Source organism: Scatophagus argus, chromosome 6, assembly GCF_020382885.2.
Source record: "Scatophagus argus isolate fScaArg1 chromosome 6, fScaArg1.pri, whole genome shotgun sequence".
Lineage (NCBI taxonomy): Eukaryota > Metazoa > Chordata > Actinopteri > Scatophagidae > Scatophagus > Scatophagus argus.
The window spans coordinates 22,086,567-22,109,475 of NC_058498.1; the positions used below are offsets into that span (position 1 = coordinate 22,086,567).

General features: G+C 40.1%; 1 protein-coding gene across 1 annotated transcript in view; it reads right to left on the bottom strand.

Annotated features, from left to right (window-relative positions):
• Positions 1-22,909, bottom strand: part of LOC124060757 — a 193,125-nt gene that overhangs the window by 33,739 nt on the left and 136,477 nt on the right. The gene's annotated exons all lie outside the window — the stretch shown is intronic.

Sequence of the window (22,909 nt, forward strand, 5' to 3'; positions counted from 1 at the left end):
TTTCTAGGTTTTGTTGTTGCTGAGAATTCTACTTCACATACTAAGCATTGTACTAATATCTTGAGTCGTGTGTTTTTACCAGTGAAGCATGTCAGGGGTGTCTTTATGTCTGACTTGCATAATTACTACAAGACTCCATTCATCAAGTGCCCAGGAATTTGTCTTTCATACAAAAGGCTGATATTTAGTGGAGAACTTGTCTGTCTTACTATTGAAAATCCTGCAGGGCTGCCATTCAATTTCCAGCCGCGCAATCATCAAGGCACATGACGAGCATCTTACTGAAAATGGATAAACATGTATCCTCTCCTTCTGTTCAAATGACCGTTTGCTATTCATCACTCTAATACCTGACAGAAATGGAGGAAAATGTCCCTTTGAAGATTCAATTACTGCAGAGAGGGAGAGAGGTGTCTCTCTTTGTCAGGCACAAATTGAATGGGCTATTTGCAGAACAAATTGGTGTTTGAAGTCCTTGCAAGACCTAATAGGTCTGAAGGAGGAACCCGGTAATGGCTGATGCGCTTATCAGTGCAGTCTGGGCCCCTCACGTGCCCGCCACTGTCGCTGAAACAATGCCGCCATACAGGATAGGACCTCCATGCAAAAATCAACTCGCATAGAAGAGAAATGGGCCGAAAGAGAAAACAGACTTTTGTGTTTTAAAATGGTACTTATACACAAACCTTGCAAAGCTAGACGAAACAGAGCTGTTCTGAATGCTAATGTTTCTGAAAGCATCTCTCTTAGTCAAACACTTAATATGATGCCTCCTAAATGCTGAAATATGAGGCCTGTAATATTTTCACAGGTGGTCAATGTTGGAGGACTTTTTATTTTGAATTACTGTGGATATGTCTGCAGCTTTTACATATATTTGCCCAAAATATCAGAAATGTCATCTTCATGGCACATATTGGTCAACATACAATAGGTTCTTATTTATGAGATCTGAGCACCTCGGTGTTCTGGAGGAAGAAAGCATGTCAGAAATGCATTTTGGCCAAGCTGTTGCAGAGAGAGCTTTCTAATTTGCATGGGTTTTTGTAAGTTTTTCAGATCATGTTTCAACAAGAGTTTCCCGTTGGATTTTTTTTAGGCTAATGCTGTAATGCGAAAAAGGCCGTGCGCAACACCTTAGCTAACAGCAACACCAACTATTTAAATTTAATACATTTAAGATAGAAGTTTGGAAAAAATTAAAAACATTGTTTTGCTTTGACAACAGTAAACAGCACTGTTGTTAAAGTGAACTCTTGGAATCTTATTGTAAATGTACAAAAGCAATATGGTCGGATTTCCGAAAAAAAAAAAAAAAAAAGAGACCCACTCACAGGATAATTCTGCTTTTTCACATGACATTTAAATGGAGCTTTGGCTGGAGGTTGTCAGAACCACTTAAAACTGGAATTTGGGGGAATAGCTATGTAAACACCATAAAAATGTTGTCAGCATTAATACTTAGATGACTGCAAAATGCTTCAAATACATCATCCTCATTGAGCTTAACTGCTGCATTTGATTTAAGGTCTTTTAGGATGATTTGAGCATGAATTATGAACCCTGTTACAGTCTGCATCCATGGTTGGTGTTTGGGAGGTGATAACCAGAGAACCATTCCACTTTCACCTGCTTATTAAATGACTCTCAGGCCAAAGAAGCCTTTGAGTATCAGATTTTTAAAAAATGAATTATCCTTTAAGTTGATTTTGCTTTTAAGTGACCTCAGTAATCCACATCTTAACAACACTATTCCGTGCTACACGAACGCTGGCCTGTCCCATTATGAAATCCTCTTGGTTCCATTAAGCTGTTTACTCACACACATGCACACATAAACACACACACATATGCACATAAATATAAATAAGCTGCGCTCATGTGACGAGCTCACACACTTTTAATACGTCATCAACTAATTGAACAAATCTAAACACTCAGTTTCAGACTCACTGATATTATATTTAAAAAAAACCCCCAAAACTATTTACACATAATCCATATGTGAGAATGTGCTTTGATGTGGTAAACCAGGGTGAGGGCTAATGGATCTCACCCACAACAATGGAGCACACTTAAATGGCATGTCTGCCTGAGGGAAATCACTCTGCTTCAACTCCAGCGCCTTCCTGCTCTCACTGGGGAGTCTGCTGATGCACCACAACTGTATTACTTATGATTAGTCACCTTGTATTTATTTGTAATTAGTTTAAGTCTTCATTCTGCCGCAAGTTTTTGATCATCAATAATCTCAGTGTGATTGAATGTTTTTAATGGATGCATGCCAGGCTGTGCATATTATATTCAGAAATCTGCCAAACTAGTTTTCTCTCTTTTTGTTTACTGTATCAAAAACCATGCTAGCATTGGACCATCTGCCCAAAACATAATATAATGATCTATTTATTTGGACTCATGATCCACACTCTAAATTGCCCTGTAGACTCCAGTCAGACTTGTAATAGCCTATAAATTTGCACCATTAAAACAATATTGCATTTAAGATTTTTTTGGCACGAGCTGCTAAACAGTCATACCGTATACTTTACATTACAATGTTTACTGCATCACTCTACCGGTTTGTTCACATAGTGCAGATCTGCTAGTCAATTAAGTCATATGAAGTTTGGAAACAAAAGTAAGAAGGCATTAAATACGGTAATCTCTGGATTCACCTGAAAAGTAGATTATGGATGCCTTCCAGATTCCTCACGCCTACAATACACATAACACCTTCCAGATGCCCCACGATAACAACTTGAACACATTTTGTAGATTTATTTACTGGACAGATTCAGGGTGTATGGCAGTGTTTTTCTCGAAAACTCATGTAACACAGGTCTTAGCACTTCCAAAACTATGAACTAGGGCTTCTATCGAATGTCAAGCCATCATATATATGATCCTGCCACTTATCATAACCTACCTCCATCTGAAAACAACTATTTAGACAGGAACAAATTAGCATCTTGGCACCACAAACTGCGCTCAGTTCTACCTTTTAGCATCAGGAGAGTGAGCTCACATTTTGTAACAAATATCCTGTTGTTGTTATTTATCTACTAAATGTTTAACATTAAAACTACTACTCTGTAAAAATGTTGAGAGAGAAGAATAGGTTTCAGGGCCTTTAAAACTGTTGTGCTAACAGCTACAGATTGATAAAGCAGTGAAGTAGTTAGCTGTGTGCTTGCAAACTTCTGGGTGGTTAACTGTTCATTTCATGTCATCTTATGTTTCCTAAAATGTACCTAAAATAAATACATGCTGTATCAGCCATTTGCTGTATTTTTTAAATAGATCTTCCTCCATACCGTCGTTCAAATTTCATTTCTTTATTTGTTCCTTCACTCGCTCATCCATCCATCTGTTTTCTTGGCCAGTCTTGATCAGATTTTGCCAAAACCTGTGAAAATTATGCATCTCACCATCGCGTTCCAACATTTCTGTAATTACACTGATTAGGTCCAAGGGGTGTTGTCTGTTCCTTTGTTCATTTGTATCTCATAAACCATTTATCAGGTTTTGACAAAACTTGGGCCAGTGAGGCATCCCATCACCACATCATAGTTTTCTCAGATTATAATACATACAGGTCAAAACATTACAATACTAAATAAAAAGTACAGTTGACTGACTGCCAGTCTGTTTCCATGTTCAGTAACTTCTCTTTCTCTCTTACATATCAAACAATAAATTATGAAATTAAATCTAGACAGGTCTAGATCATCTATGAGCATGATATTCAGCAGGTCAGAATCCAAGCTTTCAGTGAAACCTGAGGCCCTTTAAAACACCATAATGGTGTGAAATGTGGTTCATAATTGTCTTGTTTTAACCCACCATAGAATCAGCAAACAACTTAAAATAGTGCCTGGATTGGGGTGCTCAGTTACTTAGCAGGGTGTTCAATGACACTAAGAGGGACATGCAAATATTAGTGAGGCAATTATAGGCAGTCATGTTTGGCCTAAAGTAGCAGGTAACTCTATCCTCTCCATTATGTATGCTGTGAACTCTGGCGCAAGAAGCACCGTTAAAGCTTTGCTTTTTACTTTTAAAAGGCTTACCTCCTGATGAAAAGAGGCTCACTTTTCACTCAGATGTCCTTCGCAGTGGAAATGCACTTGTAATGCAACAAGAGAAACAAGGCACCTCCTGCCCTCAGGACTCTTGTCTTCTTAAAGCCACATTTACTCAGTGGAAATTGTTAACATGTGGTACCGTTTCTTGTAAGATCTATATAACCAACATATAAGTGAATCCATAAACATGCAAAAATATCTATTTTTTTCTTACACAGAACTTCCATATCATAATGGCAAAAGGCACAACTATTACAGGACAAAGACGTTTATATGGGTTTATAATCAAATAACCACTTCATCGTTTTCAGTGAAAAAAATAAATACGCAAATGCAATGGAAGCCACTCTTTCTCTATTAACACAAACGCTTATTTCACCTGAGTGAACACCACAAACATGACATGTGGGAATGCTTTTATGAGACATTACTGAAAAAAATGAGCATTAATACAAAAGGACAAAAGGAATGACATAGTCAACACACACACACACACACACACACACACACACACACACACACACACACATGTCTTCCCCTTTTACTGGTTTGACTTTTGAAAAGCATTCCTTGTTCCATTTTCCCCCATTCTCCTCAAGAATGTAGTAACAATAATAATGCATTAAGTGGACTGAGTACTCCAAACACTCAGAGCTTCCTCTCACAGTAAGTGCAGAACCAGTTTGCCTGCTGTTGAAAGCATCTTACATGGAGACCTACAGTGAAGAGTGCCCCCCCCCACACTTTTTTTTCTGTCTCACACACGCAAACATGCAAAAGACTCCTACGCACTGCCTGTGACACTGGATGATTAGCCCAAAACAGCGTCAGACTCAGGGTCTCGCACTGTCCAGTGAATCAGAGGGCCTCAACATTTGATGTCATCATTTTTGCACAGGCGCCCTGTGATGCCTGCAGAAAAAAAAATAAAAAAGTCCCATCTGAGTTCCAGCACACATCATGCTCCTGTCTGCTGGAGCCACCAGCATGGTGCAGCTCTGAGCAGGGGGTTAAATCCCCCATAAGAACACCAAAAGGTCACCAAATGCTGTTGTTTATCAGCCATCCTAAAATGAAGCGCAGGGTGGGTATCCTGTGGATTGATTTTAGCCTCTCTGTGCCTGCAGCTACGCAAACAAACCATAATGATGATTCCAGTAGTCCTGTTTACACAAATGCATTGTAAAAAAAATAAGCACAGATGTAAACTTAAAGGAATTTCATGAACTGACTATTGAAGGTGTTTAGTAGTCAGCACTTTGTTAATTGTTGATGACAATGACAATTATTACAATTCCAAGTAACAAAATAAATTCAATTACAATAACAATATAATGCCTTCAGTTAAAATTGTGGCACTCTGTTTTGTTACTGTTTATCAAATGGACAGAAAAGTTTGAATATGAAATATGGCAAATGCTGCTTCACAACTGAGAGCCTCACCAGAGGACAGAAATGAGTCTGAAGCTGTATGGTAGGCCTAGGACTTAATATATCATCATTTTTCTCAACTCAACAAAGAGGCCTACAATTTTCCTGTTACCAAGTGAACATAAAATATATTGCATCAGCACTTTTTTAAGCCTGAGACTGTGGGCCTGCCCTCAGACAACTTTTGAAAAAAGGTAAGCCCTCACCCACCTTAGTTCACTTGCTTAGTTTTGCTCAATTCCCAGATGCCTGTGGGATCATGATTATCTTTTTATCCCACAGTAACTCAACAGTTTAGTCAAGACAGCCTAATATTGCTGTGTGACAAAACTTCAGACTACACCAAATACATGAAAAAGAAAAAATACTGTATCTGGACTGTCTCTTTAACCAAATCACACACATTTACACGATTCTTTCCGATCCATCCTTTTGATAAATAATGTAATAACTAATGGGATATTTTTTCACTTCCACTCACTGGGCCTCTCTTAAAACAGTTTGGAACTCAGAAGGCCCACCACTCCGGTATCCCCTGTGTTACACCAATGTCTCGACAACAGACTCAACTTGTAATGATGTTATGTAAGAAGGTTCTCTGCTGATTTAGCATTGTACTGGACAGTGTCACAATATTTGAAAAAAAAAAAGTATAAAAATTGATGCAGAACCAGAGATGTCATCTTTTTTTATTCCACGCATTAGTCTTTTTTGTCAAAAGGAAGGCTTATTCGGCCTGTAGCCTGCAGCAGAGATGAGGAGTGGGACACGGTCTGGTCAGCTCACTTCTTTTTTAGCTCCACACCCCCATATTGGTTTCATTTTCTTTTAGTCTTCAGCCCCAGCAAACACAGACTCCAGTGACATTACTTGAGGACATTTATCAGATTTCACACAGCTCCCTCTGGAGACACAAAATGCTTTACACAACTTTTTCACGTATGTGTGGAATATATGGTAGAATTTTCAACACCTGTAAACACAAATCGGGACACTTCCTCTTTGAGATAATTAGCGTACTTCAGCTTCATGGGCACTCAGTTTGTTCACTGTAGATACTTTATTAGTAGCTACTTTGCTCACGGTAGCTTTACACGGTGGATTTAGACCTGAAGCTGGTAGTTTGGTGTTAGAGTTAGTGTCTGGATGGCGAACTAAACTGGAAAACTGCCAGACAACATCTCAGCAGGATTCACGTTGTTTTTATGACTCCTGCAACTTTTTGTTTAAATTAAATAATAAAAGACAAAAGTGATGGGAACTTGTAGTTTCATTCATTCTTTTCTAGAGGGAAGCATGAAACACATTATTTTTCAGTTGTTTCAAGTCCACATGAGTAGCTCAGCAGTACAAGAAGAAACAAGGAATTTCAGAGTCTTTAAAGTTGGAGCCATTAAAGAGCACTAAATCAAGTTGCCAGTTGTCTCAGCAAAGGACTGTGTGATTTGGCATTATCTTTGCAATTACAAGGAAGGGAGAAGGATCTGCGTAAGATCTCTGTCTATGCCCTTTACACACACACACACACACACACACACACAGGGAGGGAGAGAGAGAGAGAGAGTTAGTACTCCAGGCACAGAAAATATACCTGAAGGATATCCTCTGTCTTTGATTTCATAGCTCTGACTGCCTAACTCCTAAATTAACTTAAATACCACAGCATCATAAAAAAAGAGGGTGGGGCAATGGGATGTTGGTGGGGGCATTTTGTGTTCGTCTGATTTATGACTGTTAATCATTGCCGTTTTAGCCCAAAGCGTTGTTTCTTTTTGTTGCATGCGTCAAAGTATATTAAAGGCAGTACATCCTGAATGTAAAGAACAGCAGAGTTTACAAATACTCCAGACAAAAATGTAAAGCATAAGACCCGAAAGTGAAATTTCTATTCATCCCCCGGTCATTGACCTATACATGTAATTATGGGACCAGTTCAAGCAGCATTAGATATACCCTGAAGAATGTCCTGAACCATCACTTCATTGCCTCAGAACTGATGTTTTGTTTTGGGTTTTTTTTAGGCATTATAGTTTGCTGTTTCTTCATATGTCACAAAGATTCAGAATCTGTGACCTGAAACAGCCTGAGGGGAGCGACTTCACAGGCAGTTTCCTCGGGGACTAATGTGTTTTCAGAGCGGCGACCATCTTTTTTGCTGTTTAATGAGCTCAGTCATAAATAAATGCATGGCCTTAATTAGCCTGTGTGTGGCGGGGGCACTGGAATTAGTGTGGAGCTGTGGAGATGGAGGCTCTGTGCCTGCCCGAGTTCTTCTGGAGATGGTGATCCGGGCGTGGGGAGGTGGCCTTTGAGCAGATGCTCTCACTCTCTGCTGGTTGAGGCATCCATGATTCCCTCCTTTCATCTAAATCTATTAAGCTGCTTCTCACCGAGCTCTCCTTGGCCGGTGAAGAGGCTTATATCGGACAGTGTTCCAGACCTGGGCCAAAGACTAATCTTTTTTTAAGATGATTAGATTCAAATGATGAAATTAAGGAAGTTTAAAGTTTAAATCTCGACTATTTATGTAATGGGTATTTTTTTGTTTTTATTTATTTATCTGTTGTTTATCAAGGGAGAACAAGGGTGAACAATATAATTGTCACTTATCTGTCTGTTAATACATTTATGGGTCTTTACAATTTTTTTGATCAACTATAATATATTCAGCATTTGTACAATTTGGAAGACTATAATCATTTCATTTATAAACATTTAAAGTGTATAAATTGTCTGATTTGTACAAAATTGTTCTCTATTTGCTACTCATTGTGCACTGAACTTTACAACAAGTAATTTGTTGTTTGAGTGTTTGTGTTTTAGGTTCCTGGCTTGAAAATTTAAAATAGAACGAGCTGGAATTGACCTTGTCTGCAGTTGTGTGTCGTGTTGTGTCGCGTCAAGGACATGCATGTTATTATGGTGGTCTATGGGGGGGAAAAAAGCTTTTCTTTTTGAGGGGCAATGGACTTGTTTTGACAATTCCATAAGTGGCCACTGGGCAAAATTTGAAGCAAGGCTGAGAGGAGCCACCATATCCAGTCATAAATAATAAATTCTGTGTATCAGTGGCAAGTAATGCTAACCATGTGGAAACAGCATCTATTTTAACCTACCTGAAGTGCAAATATACCAACTTTATATTTAGTCAAGTATAGACTTGACTAAATACTGTGACATAGTAATCCTAGCCACAAACAGGTGGCCAGAAATACTAACATTGCTAATATGCTGACCATGTTAGCCTACCTGACAGACAAACTTAGCAACTTTTACTTCTTAAAGTGACAAATCTTCTGGAGAGTGAGTAAGAGACTAAGCATTATACACTCCACTCAGGGCATTTGACACTTAATGCACACAGATTAGGTTCCTGGGCTATGCTTCAAACAGTTTATTTACTTCTGTGTCAAAGCATGGGGAATTATGTCAGTCTGTTCAAAACTCCTGAACCAAATGATTCACGTGCTGCTTCATGAAAACTTTAATGTAGAGATTCTTAAATATATATCACTGATTGAAGGATAAATAGATAGATTGATTGACTTCAACCAAAAGTCCAGAAAGGAGATGAGTCTCTCAGGTCAGTACCAACAGGTGAGGTGGGCAGCTGCGATGAGAGACAGGACCATTTACAGTACACAGGTGGTGACAGAAGCATTACTAAAGTGGGCGAATGCCTGTTGGGGACGTGGTGACTAACTCCGCTCTCACATTGCATTCTAAGTTACAGTGCAACTGTGAGAAGGCTGGGGGCTCCGCCGATCTGACAATGGCTAAAACCTGAGCGCGCGCACACACACACACACATATACTGATGACTAACCAGCTTCGCTCTGATGAAAGCAGAGAGGGGTCTATCAGCTCTCTTGACCACTGCATCCACTGCCCTCAACATGACTGCTTTTGACCATGCAAACAGCTCGAGTGCTGTACAGTTTTGCCATCTCACCACACATCAACATTTGTCCAAAACAATTTGTAGAGAGTGGCCCTGGATCAGGATTGTAAAAATACATTAGGAACAGACATTAGTAATATTGCTGGGCCATATGTGTGGCAGACCACTGAGGTCACCTGACACTGAAGGTCACCTTTTTCAGTACAAATTATTAAGTGCTTCCCCTCTAATCAGATGAGACGTCCCACATACTGCCCATGCACACAGCAACCAGTTTATTTATAGGCTCCAAACTGAAATGACCAGTTGGTTTAATTTAATAGTGAGCAATAGGATTATACATGGAAACAAATTACCTAAGTGGGGGTACACGCTACCAAAATCTTTTAACAATGATGGAAACCACGGACATGATGTCTCCCAGTATTATTTCATTATTAGGTTTAGCCTCTGCATCTGTCAGCTAGGCCTGGCTTCTGGATGGGCCCAGCTTGTGTCCAGACTGATGCACAGCTGCTAGCAGCTCACATAGACCCACACCCCAGTCATCCCACACTCCAGGGTCATTAAGGGGAAGGGCAGCATCCTATCCCACCAGCAACCACAGACACAAGCCTGTTACCCAATTACAATTCAATTTCATAGCCTGCTGTGGTCAAAAGAAACTAGTCAGACGTGAAGGTTTGACATGTTTTCTGCCCTGTATATTAGGAGTGATGCTTGTCCAGCCAACAATGACTTTATCTGCACATCATGATATCTGTTATTGTGTCTTCCACATGCTCCTGGTAGAGAGCAGAGCGTCTCTTCTGATGTTGAGCCTTGTAAACGTGAGTAAGCGCAGACATTATTTAATCTGATGGAGTACAAGTGTCCAGCATTAGCGTATGGGCAGAAAGCTTAAAGATGTTGCAGTAAACCATTTCTCCACTAAAAGAGTTGTGCTGGTGACAAGATTTTTTTTTTTATATCAAGGAATGCAATTAGGCTTCAGCCTTAATATCTCAGAGGCTGTCTCATTCTCAAACTACTCTGCTATGCTTGCCAACTGCAATCAGAAATAACTCTGTCCCTTCAACTTAATGAAAAACAAGTACTTGGCTATAAACTTGTAGTCATCCTCTATCCAATCACATTGTCTTGAGTAATTAAAATGATTAGCTTAATTAGCTTAATTAACTAAATTTGACTACAGGACATGGCCATATGGTGAAGAAAAACAAAGATGGGAGCTAATTAAAGTTAAAATAATGCAGGTTTTAATTAACTCAACCCTTAGGCATCAACATTTTCAAATTTATCCAAGCTGATAATTAAAAAGTCCTCTTGCCCAAGCAACATTTCTTCTCTGAGCTAATTAAATCTGGAAATAAATTAGCAACATGACGCTCCAAATATTAATTCCTGCTAGAAGATGACTTCACTTTCTAATGAAATTAATTAGCTGCACTGGACCCTCAATCAGATGCCAGGCGCTGTCCATGAGCATAGACCTCATGTAATCTAGCGCCGGGCTAAGGGCCCGGGGGCAGAAATTTACAATTGTAATGAACACTCTTTAACTGTGTGTCTCTCTTAATATACCAAATGAACATGTAGATCTATTTATGCCAAGGGCTTCCTCATTTATAAAGGAGCGGTAAGACCAGCTAGTTAAAACTTTCTTTTTTCAGAAAGAATGTGTAGTGCGAGGGAGTGCATAGCTGCCAAAAGCAATGCCAAGACCAGCTTCAGCAGCCTGTAAGGTTCCACAGGCTGTGCCTGTGTGTGTGCCAGCCTATTACAGAAGACCCTCATGAATTCACCCCCCTACACTCACTTGGCAGCTTAAGGGGATGACACTGTGGACGGGGAAGATGCAGTAAAATGTATCCGTCTGCATTTTCTAGTCCTTACTGTCCCCATTGCTGATGCATATAATTTACGGGATATACTGGGGCAGTGTTGTAAAACAAACTTCATCATGGACCATTATGGCTCTGTTTGAACAGATGTCTGGTGTGTGAGGTGCCTTAAAAGGTCAGCAAAGGCATGATTTAACCTGATATTCTCATATATTTAAGGACACCTTAAGCATTAGAGTTGAGCATCAAATAGATACACTTTACTGCATCAGAGGAAAAGCAGGTTACAACATATTCAAACAGATCTTAAGATTATGATTAAGGAGATAAGATCAAGATGAAATTTTAATCAACCCCAAAGGGAAAGTGCATAAAAATTAAATAATTGCAGCAAAATTCTAAAGTCCTAGAACTCAGTGCCACTACAAGAAGTCAGGTATGATAGTTTGCTATGAGTAATAATAACGTAATGTAATAACTATTTTCCCCAACTACTGCAGTAAAATAACAATTTGTAATGATAATACAGATTACACAGTTGATTCTAAATATTTCTCATAATACCAACTGCAAACTCTGGTGGATGTCTTATGTTCACTCAGGAGAAACAATGTCTTCACAAGGCCTCTTCAATGTGCTTATGTTAACAGGAGAGTCTACCTAGAATAAACGTGCAGAGCTGTATCCACTTCCTTGTTAGCGCATTGCTTTATTTTCAGCAATGAAGTCATTTCGCACTAAGTGACACTGATGAATGTGATGCACTTTGTTATTATTCAGAGCCTGACACACAAACAGAGATGCAGGCTGTGCAGTAGGTGGCTCTCCAGAGGCTGTACCACGTCCCTTCTCAGACGCTTGTTACAGCCCATTGGGAAACAGCAGCATGAAAGGCAAACCTTCATTTTACCATGGTGACAGAAGATGCTGTGGCCTTTGTGTCGAGCATGTGCTCTCAAAACAGGCTGCAATGTCTTTAAAATTGAGATAATTGTGTTTACTGGGCATAGAGTGGCTTTCAGTCTGTGCAGACAACAAACTATGAAGAGGAAAAAGCTGCTCTTTTGATTCTGTCAGTTTTTCAATAATTAATGCTCTCCTCTGGCAATTTTGATCCGATATGTAAATAGTATCTCATCCCATTATGCAGAGCATTGATGAATATGACAAAATTCCAAGAGATGACAGTCCAGCTCGCACAGTTGTGGGCAAACACGACAATACACTAATGACCCGCGCCTTTAATGCCCTCCCATCTGAGACATTAGAGAATTTGAAATTAAAGGTACAGTTGGCACACACGACAAAGTGGCCCTCATCTAAGTGGAATACCCACATCAGTCAGGATGCAGCCATGATGCGCCCGAGCTGAGCTTAAAGCTAGTTATAGCTCACATCAAAGGAACGTCATCATGCCCAACAGCTACCCTTGCCATTTGGATCCCACTGAATCCGATCCTTTAGTTACATTTTTCAAGCTATCTCTCCTCCAGCTTCCACGCTTAAACACCATTAAAATGGAAAATATAGTGTTTTCTGCATCAGCCCTGGCCTTCGTTATTTCACAGACTTGTCCTTGTTATCTTGATCGCAGTAAACAAGCAGCATATACTCCTCTGAGTTCTCAGCTCTAGTGTGGAGTTGTCTGACAAAGTGGTCAAGAATGTAGACACAATTAGTGCTTCAAAGAAATGTCTAGATAGCAACGAGGTGGTGCAATGACCTTTAAAACAAAGGATTATAAACACGGGGATCATAGAAATGCACTGGATGCTACCATAAGGGTCTAACTCATTTATTTCAGGTGATCTTCATATGTTCTGCTTTGAGGAATAATAAATGGCAATGCTCTAATCATGCTGCTTGGGGCTCAGATTCTCCCTTCAGATATTAATAACAGAAAAATGTACACAAGCATCAGCGATTGGGTCAAATGCACACGCACACAACTTTTATAAAAAAAAAATAGTATCTGATGGTGATTGTTAATGTTCAGAGAGCTTCTTTCCTAATTATCCTGCTGTGGATTATATTATAGAGAGGTTCTTGCTTTTTTTTCCCCCTTTTTGACGCAGGTTCTCTTTAAACTGGGTGAATGGAGCATGTCTGTGATTAACTTTAAAAGGTCATCTAAAATAGCTTTCAGGAACAATGTGATGAAACCTGGTTGAACGTTCCTAAACGATGTACTCGAAGATGAAGACGCTACACCAGTCTTGCCCAGCGACCCCAAAAATAGACTTTATGCTTTAATAACCCCTGACAGCATACAGAAGCCATTTCCAGACCTCCTGGCACATGTACCTGCAGAAGAAACAAGCCATCTTCCAACAATAATACATCAAGATTCCCTTAAATGAGTCTTAACATGTCTCCAGCTGCACCTTTCGTGACCTACCTCAGACATGAGAGGTTAATCCATGACAGGGTTAAAAACTTATCTGGCCTTTCTGGTCACATAACATCCCAATTACTTTAACAATCTCACAGTGAACAGGGCGAGAGAGAGGGAATGAAAGAGATGGCAGAGAAGAAAAATACAATAGATAAAAGTCTGTCTCCGAGTAAAAGATAAGTTCTTATCTTAATCTAATGACTCCACAGCCTTAATTTGTCAGACCTGGCTTGCCTGGAAGGAAGGAAAAAAAGAGAGAGTTCCTTGTACACAGTGTTAATAAGGGACATCTCTCCAGTCTCGGTGTCTGCGAGCAGAGGAGGAAGGATCATTGGTGGAACATTCAGTTGCAACGGGGAGATGTGCTTCATTCTGCGTATGTAAGTTGTTTTTTTTTTTTTTAATTTCTGCTAACAGTTGCTAATTAGCACCTTATCACCCTCCAAGTAGCTCTATACTGTGGAGACGCCAAGCCCAGAGTATTTATAACCCAACTCCAGTGACTGCGGAGATAAACAGCTCAGTGTGGGCCAGTGGCCAGATCAAACATTTTGCTGGTGTTATGAAACTATTTTGCTGCATTATTCTACAAAAATGTGGGATTTATGAGGAAAATGATGTCTTTTAGATCAATTTTACATGAACTTACTGCTTCAAAGGGTACTCATTTACATTTAATATAAGCTACAACCCCAGTGATTAAAGATATAATATGCATTTCTGCCTGTCTAAAAATCACTAGACCTTCGTTATACACATTCTTGAACTGTGCACCAACATTATCCCAAATGTTCATTTCTGTGTGAACTTTTCTCCTGACTCACATCACCAACAATGGCAGCTATTTAACAACAAAGACAACAACTCCCATGATCCAACACTACTTGGGTCTTTTTTTAGTGTCTACTGAGAAACTACATACTATGCATTTAATTTCATTAATTATGCTTAAAACCAGAGAGTATTCACACCTTCAGAATATGTCACTAACATGATAAACCACTCCTGTGTTATTACCAGGCTTATGCTTTGAGTGTACTCATCTGTGGCACGGATGGTTCCTTTTGGTATCAAAACCCAAAACCTGGCAGTGGTGGTGACATGCTTTGCTAATGGAGCTACACAGAACCAGACTGACGGAAATGACACGGGGAAAAAAAAACATGCCTCTTGAGCTGCAGTTTCTTTAATGAGACAAAGAAAATAGAATGTGAGCGTTGTGTGAGAGCAAATCTCAATAGATTAATTTGAAGTGTTCACTGAATTGTGATTCCTTTTAATTAATGATAGAATTAACTGCTTTGTTAATGCGTTCCTGGAGGAAATGAGCTGCTGGCAAATTTGCAGTGAACAAAAGGAGGACACATCTCTCTTGACATTTATACAAGTCTAACTTTGCCAGTGTCAGGGTGCAACGGCTCATGTTGGGTGAAATTTATCTTGAAGGAATGTTTTTCTGCACTGTTAGAAGACAATGATTTGAAATCACGTCTGTATGTAAAATCAATAAAAACAAAGCTCCTAAAACTAACTGAGAATTTATGTTTTCTTGGTGGCTGAAGGTAAAACATGTTACAGGGAAGTTGATATCAATTCGAAAAAAACGTATACATACTGTTCAATCACAATAAAATATCTAAATTTTTGTTCAAATGAGGGGAAAAAAGTGGCGGCACGGAGGTGCAGCGGTTAGCACTGTGGATTCGAGTCTGGGTTGGGGCCCTTTTGTACAGAGTTTGCATGTTCTCCCCGTGCCTGTGTGGGTTTTCTTCCTCCCACAATCCCAAAAACACACACATTAGGTCAACCGGCTACTCTACATTGCCTCTAGGTGTGAGTGCGTGTGGTTGTCTGTCTTTGTGTATTTGCCCTGCAACTGTCTGGCGACCAGTGTGTACCCCGACTCTCACCTGTAGTCAGCTGGGATAGGCTCCAGCGCCCCGCAACCTTGACGGTTAAAGCCATATAGAAAACGGATGGATGGGTGGATGTGAGAAAAAAAACCTAATATGTAAGTATAAAAATGTAAAAGTTCCTGGTCTGAACAAAGAGGGCCAATGTGCTTTAAATCTGAATAATTTCTAATGGGCAGTAGAGGGCGATTCCTCTGGTTTCAAAAAGAAGACTGATTGTATATAAGCGTAAGAGAAAATTAGCCTACTTTTCACTTGATGTATTACCTCAGTAAACACTTTCCTAATAAGTTCATGTACTCGGGTGCTAGTTTGAACTCTTCTTCAATACAGCATGATGTTCATTTTGTAAATTATGGTCCCATTTAGAGTAAAATAGACCATAAAGCAGGGTATGATTCAGGGCGTGGCTTCCTTAGGATTGACAAATTGCCATTATGTCATATCTTTCTGAGTCAGTTCCAATCAGGATAGAACTCCACCTTCTCTTCCAAATATGGTCACATCTGGCTCAAAAATCCAAGATGGCCACTGCTGGAATGCCAACCTTGAGACTTCAAAACCATAAACCAGTGTGTGGATCTCAGTAGCTCCATGCACTAATTATTCTTAAGTCTGTGATACATGCTCAATAAGCCACGTGTTGCCCTCCAGCAGGGTACCGAAATTCTGAATTGGATTTAAATGACGTTAGTTTTCATTTGCTCACAGATGAAATTTTGAAAATGTGACATTCTTACATCTGGCCAAGTTGCTGGTTGGTTTACAGCTCATGTTTCTTGACCCACTGTAGCTATTTGGTTTAGCAAAACTGGTGAGCACAACATTACTGTATCAAAAAGTAAGAAAACCCTGAATTAAGATAACAACAGACCAGAATCATCCGTCAAGGTTCTCCCCACTGATTTCAATTTAAAAGCACAATGGCAATTAAAAAAAAAACTGTATTTAACATGTTTCTTCACACAAACATGTTATGTCCTGTGGCTGTGTGAAGATGGACCGATGTCACACTAAAAGGCTGTTAAGTCCACCTCACCTCCATATCTCAGTGTTCACTTAACCAAACACTGCCTTTGTAGGAAATGGCTTCAGCTTCTTTTGAGTGCCGATGCACTTCTAACATCTGACAGGCTTGACGTACTGATAGCCCACGAGGACAAAAAATCCTGATTACAAGGTAACACTACATGGACCAGAGAGTTCTCTTACATGCATAAGAACGACAAATGGCAATTTATGTGTTTTCTAACCATATGTATAGAAAAGGCAGTGAGCTAAAAGCACCAAAGAGTTTTCACTGAACAGCTCCTGACTTAATACTGCATCAGTGTTGACAACATCAGTACACTGTGTGCTCCCTGACAATAGCATCAAGATATGCTTGAGAGTGGATTCTATGTTTCAGAACATTTTCTTTTTGACAGCGTACTTTGTGATGATTCTGTGTTCGCCAAGACATGGAGACAGAAAATCACTACGATTTCAGAAACAGCGATATTGGAAGTGGAATTGAGCGAGTGTTCCGCGCTACATCCCTGCAGTGGCTTTTAACACGTACTAAATTACTCTGCGTCCACGCCCAAACCCCCATATAAATCCATCAAAAGCAAGAGAAAGAGAAAAAAAGCCTCTGTGTGAGAAGCGAACATGGCGCCGTATCTTTTCATCCAGTCATTCTTGGCGTTTAATGAGCTATTTGGAACGTGTCTCTCCAGTGAATTCGTTCAGGAACAGCAGCATGTCCCTCAATCCTCTACCACTGGGTGTAATATAACAAAACACGTCTAAATTAAAAAGGCTTTTCACTCATTTGAGCTTAAGCACGGGATGTTAATGAAGGAAAACCATTCCTGGCTCCTTCAGGGAACACGATTTCAAGATGGTTCGGCTATCAGGCTAAGAGGAGCACATGTTCACGGAAATGTCACCTTGTGTGAGTAGTGCTACCCCCACCGACCCTCCCAAAAACAAACAACAGCTGCATATTCTATTCAAGAGCAGGGCGACGGGGCATCCATACGAGTGTAATATCACAGAGCAGGCCATTCCCCGCCCAGGCCTGTCGAGCATGATGTACGCAACGCACCGGTATCTTCCCCACCAGAGCTCAGATTGTTTTGATATTTTTATTAACATGTCCTCAATCATAAATCACCCCGGGGACGGGAGGATGATCCCTCCTCTTTTCGCAGCATCAGATTACAGGTAGAAGACAAAGTTATCGGACACCTTGCCACGTGTCTTGCGTTTAGCTGCAACGCTTCTTCTCGTGTTCGCGTCCCCTGCAAGACTTAAATTCAGTTTACATTCAAACATTAGAACGGTGAGGAATACAATATACATAATATTATGTAAATAGACTTTCCCATATAGTGGCTAGCCTTCTAGCCTTCATCTGTTTTTATCAGAGCTGGAGACCAAAACCAGGACCTGGACAGGCAGTAAACATGTCTTGCAGTGTCAGGATTTGATGTCATATCGCTTTAAATAACCTCGCAGGACATCATTTTGATTATTGTGCATCTTGTGATTTTATCTGCTCAAAGGAGACGTATTAATGTATTGTTTAAGCCCAATACTGTGTCTATTTACATCACAATAAGATTCCATGCTGTTTTTTTGAACTAAAAAACTTCTCAGCAAGCCAACCACTCAGTGCCCCCCGACTCGACTCAGGCCAAGCAGCAGCTGAGCCGTTCTGGAGCCACACACATTTTCATGTCATACTAACTTGCCAGTGTGCGCAAAACTGTCAGGCTCTCTCAAAGGTTCTGGATGCTATGTGTAATTCCTTTAACACAAGGCCATGCAGATATCCTTATCATTGGTGTAATGGCGTGCTCATGCCACCCTGCATCCTGTGAGCTTGCACAAGGCAGCTGGTAATTCATTTAATTTATTCAAGTTGACCCACAGTGGATCAGACTGCGCTTGTGTTGTGTTGACGGCCAGAATACATGGCCAGACGCTCAGCAGCCTTCGTCCTTCAGAGGTGATCTCAGGGTCAAATGTGATCCTATCACGGGCCAGAAAAACACCATACATGACTTCCTATCTACAGCCATGGTCTCTGATTTCATGAAGGATAAATGTGAGAACACTCCTAGGAGAGAAAAGTCTTGATCAAAACCGGTGATTTATGAAGAGGTATAGAGTTGAGGAATCGCACTTTTAACTATGGCCTGTGCCGCTGAAAGCATTTTTTGCCATCATCACAACAGAGAATGCCTTGTTTGTTTAATATGTAAACACCATCTGTATTTTGTTTAATCCTCCTCAACAGGTAGCCAACTCTAAAGCAGATCCCCTGTCCCCCACAACCTAGGACATTTGGCACTCTGACACAATGATTCAAATCTGTGTGTTGGTGCTTCAAAGCAAATATCTTGTTCACATGTGGTCTGAAGCACTGCGGGTGTGTTCAAATGGATCTCAGTCAGCGCAGAGTGAGAGATTTATCTCTTCTGATGGATCTGGCCACTCATTATGAGGTGGACTAGTCTAATGAGCTCTGATTTCACAAAGGCCTTGGCTCGGGTTCAATCTGAGAGTGGGGCATTAATAAGTTGACTTGTGTTCAGCGTGCGCAATGAAAAATTAAATTTCACATTGGAATAATTTCAGCTTTTCAATTTAACAATATACATAATACATTTTACAGATAAACTTAGCAATTTGAAGATACATATGTCTGACTGTAACACAGATTGTATAAATGTAATGAAGTGGGTATAATGATGATGTGCTCATTGCTGAATAAAAGAACAATTACATGCAAACATGAAAAAGGTTGTTTATTACAGTCTGAAAGGTTGACAATATTTTTAAGGGTAAAGTTTTTTCTTTCAGTCTATTTACATTAAGTAATTATCTGTATATAGCAGTTTTCATTGTGAGTTCGCTATTTCCACACCGTATTCATACGCCTACTTATGCATGTACGTAATCAAAGCACGTAATCCACTTTTTGTAATTTTCTCTCGCTGATATCAGCCTCGCTGTTTACGGTTCCGTCCTCTCCTAACACTGTGTGAAGTCACTGCTAACACTGCTAAACTCAGCTGAGACACATTAACGTTGGACAGAGACACACGGTGGCCTTTGGTGTATGAGGTCACAAAAAATGCAATGTATTTGTCGCTGAGGGTCAATATAACTATTATTTTCATCATTGACAAATCTGTCAGAAAACAGTAAAAAACATTCATCACACTTTGCCAGAGTGGGAGGTGACCTCCTCAGACTGCCTCCATGCTTATATTAACAATGGGTCAAATCACTATGTGCAATGTGGAAAGTGAAGTGCTGTTTGTAGTGATTAACTTAGAGAGAATCACCACTCGGTGCCTCTCAGTCCGGTGGAGTTTCGCATCCTTCAGCTCACTGTTTAGGTTTAGCGGCACACAAGTGTACTGTTTACCGCTCTCATCAACGTCTTTTTCAGCAACAGCAGGCTGCTGTTTTCTGTGAAATACGTTGGAGAAGGTGAACGTAATACCTACCCAGCACCAAACAGCACATTAGCAAATAGCTGGTGAACAGTGGAGCATTTAACAGCTACTGAGCCAGATATTTTCTCAGGAGTTGAGAGAACAAAGCTAAAAGCAGAGTGAATATTTGACTTAGATTCATCAGATGGACACAAACACGCCTCCAAATGAATGCTAATCATCCTCTTTATATGCATGATGAATAATCAGGCAACCATTTGCTAACACGCTTGCCATATCAACTATATGAGGTGATAATATTCCAATGTTGTTCTTACAAGAGGCCAAAAAATGAATACTGCTTTATGCTGATTGACTAGATGATTAATTAACTAATTGTTTCAGTGCTGTTGCCTCTCGCAGTACAGTGTTGCTTTCTATTGTCTGCCTGCTAAACTGTCATGTGATCTGCTTGTCTGACCCAGAATCAGAAGGAATCAGAATATAATGCTGATGGTGGTGACATGTTCATATTACGGGCAGCTGTAGCTCAGGTAGTAGGCCATTAATCTTAGGAGTGGCAGCCCAATTGGCAGCTCCTCTTGCTTACATTACAAAATGTCCTTGACCAAAATGCTGCACCCCAAACCGCATCTGAAGTATGTGAGTGGGGGAAAAAAAATGCTTTGACCAAACTACCACATAAAGGACATGTAAGAACACAATAGTCACCTGTGATACCTGGAAACAGTAAGCTGTTGCTGTCACACTGAAAGTTAAGGACAAAAGAAGACACAATGTATGCCAGAATTCAGAGGAGCACTTGTCTTGCTGGATTGTCTAGTAACCTTTCGGTGTGCCACTTGCGGCGATGCCTTGTCGGTGGATATAGATGTAAGAGAGCCCACTGGAGGGGTGCCCGCCCCACGTGCCCACCTGCCTCTCTTACCGAAGTCTGCTGTACCATGTGGAGCCCCAGATGTAGCCGGCAGAATAATCCACACTCATACACTCATGAAAGTGTCCATCTGGCCCCGCACGCACACATTAAGCCCCCGGAACCATACAGGCACGGGGACACTGGGAAGCCTCTGCGGTCCTGTTGCTGTGGCATTTACCAGATACTGCAGTGTGAGATACCGCTGTACTTCTTCTATTCTGTCCATAGAAAGGCTCGAGCTGAGGTGGTGCACAGGTGAGAGTTATTTGGCTGTGACCGAAAGGTGAAACGGAGAGAGTCTGAGCAGGATAAGCCTGCGGAGCTCACTGCTAGCAGAGCAGAGCAGAGTGAGGAGGATCTTTTTACACTAGCTGTGCCTCAGGCACATGCAGATAAGAGCAAAGCTCCTGCCTGGCAGAAGAGGCACCAACACTACAGCCCTGCATCACAGCTGGCAATGTTTATCCAATCAAAATAAAAGATTTCTTTTTTATTTCAAGCTTTTCTTTGCAGATCTGAAAAATATCTTATGTATTTTCCTTTGACTAAATACAGATATTCCCGAAAAGCGTAAACATCAGATAGAGACCTGCCTCAGGTTTCATTTGTTTCCATATATAGATAGTTTTTGCAAAAATATTATATTTTAACAATTGTTTACAAGAGCACAACATTCAATTTTCCTAAATAACAATTTCATACACATCCATATAATTATTTAGATGATTATACAAACATTCCTTATTAAAGGGGAACTCATGTAAACATTTGAATGTCTTCTGTGGCTCTGCAGGAACGTCAAGTTCAGGAAAATAATCTGCACGTTGTCGTCGGGTTGTTCAGGTTGCGTCATTGATGATGCCAGCAGGATCCTGGCTTGTGTTTTCAGACTACAAGCCTAACAGGAAGATGCTCCGATGTATTATGAAATGTGGGGTTGATGCATATTTGGAGCAAGAATTAGAATAAGATAATTACAATAAGAATTTCTTCTAACCATATTTACAGGATATTGTGGTGATATACTGGTGATATTATATTTTTTATTATTGTCAACAAATTCATGCTCCATTATCCTTCATAAGCCTTATTCATTACACACCGTAGTTGGTACACTGTAGTTCATAAGAGTTTATTTAATTGCTTATTTAGTCTTCTGACATATACCATTCTGCTGTGTAAACGTGTGATAATCCCAGAGTGTAAAATTAAACCTGAGACCAAAATTTAAAACACAAAAAAATATTTGATGTTGACATAATGTAATGTATAATTTACTCAGTTTAACTGTTTCCTGACAGTTGAGCAAACCGATTACTTAATTTTGTGCTACATTACAAAAGAATATTTTCTTTTATTGACTCGGTCTAAATACTGAACCCACAAAATTGGTGCTTTAAAGTGTCACTTAATGAAATCATAAATTAGGAACACTGCAATAAGAATGTTTTCCTCTAATCAAACACATTGTCTCTTAATACCCACAGATATCCAAATAATGCTACTTAATGGTTTTAAGATGAGTATGTGAATGTCTCCAGCTCTCAAAAAGCTCCTGATGTGTAAAAGTGTGAAAATCTGATCTTTCTGCTGTACAAAACATATGCAGTGGAAATGTAGTCAGCACGCTGGCTGTACTTTGGCCTGTCAGGCTAGTAGTCCTGGGCAGACATGTTTGTAAATACTGCAGTGAAAATGCAGTCATGTAAGTGCAACCTCCAAGCTCTCATAAAGGGTCCAACGTCTTGGTTGTAGAAACAGTATAAAATTGAAGCACCAGCGGGAAAATAAAACCAAGCGAGTCTACTCCTCCTACTCTGTGCTGTACAGCTCGGTGCTCAAACTATTAACTTGGGGTCATCTTTTCTCCATTAAGCTCCATCAAGAACTTTGGCACAAATTGAACAAGGGCAAATGCAGTTAGTCTGTTCTTTTTTTTTTTTTTTTTTTTGGATATTTTATGCTGA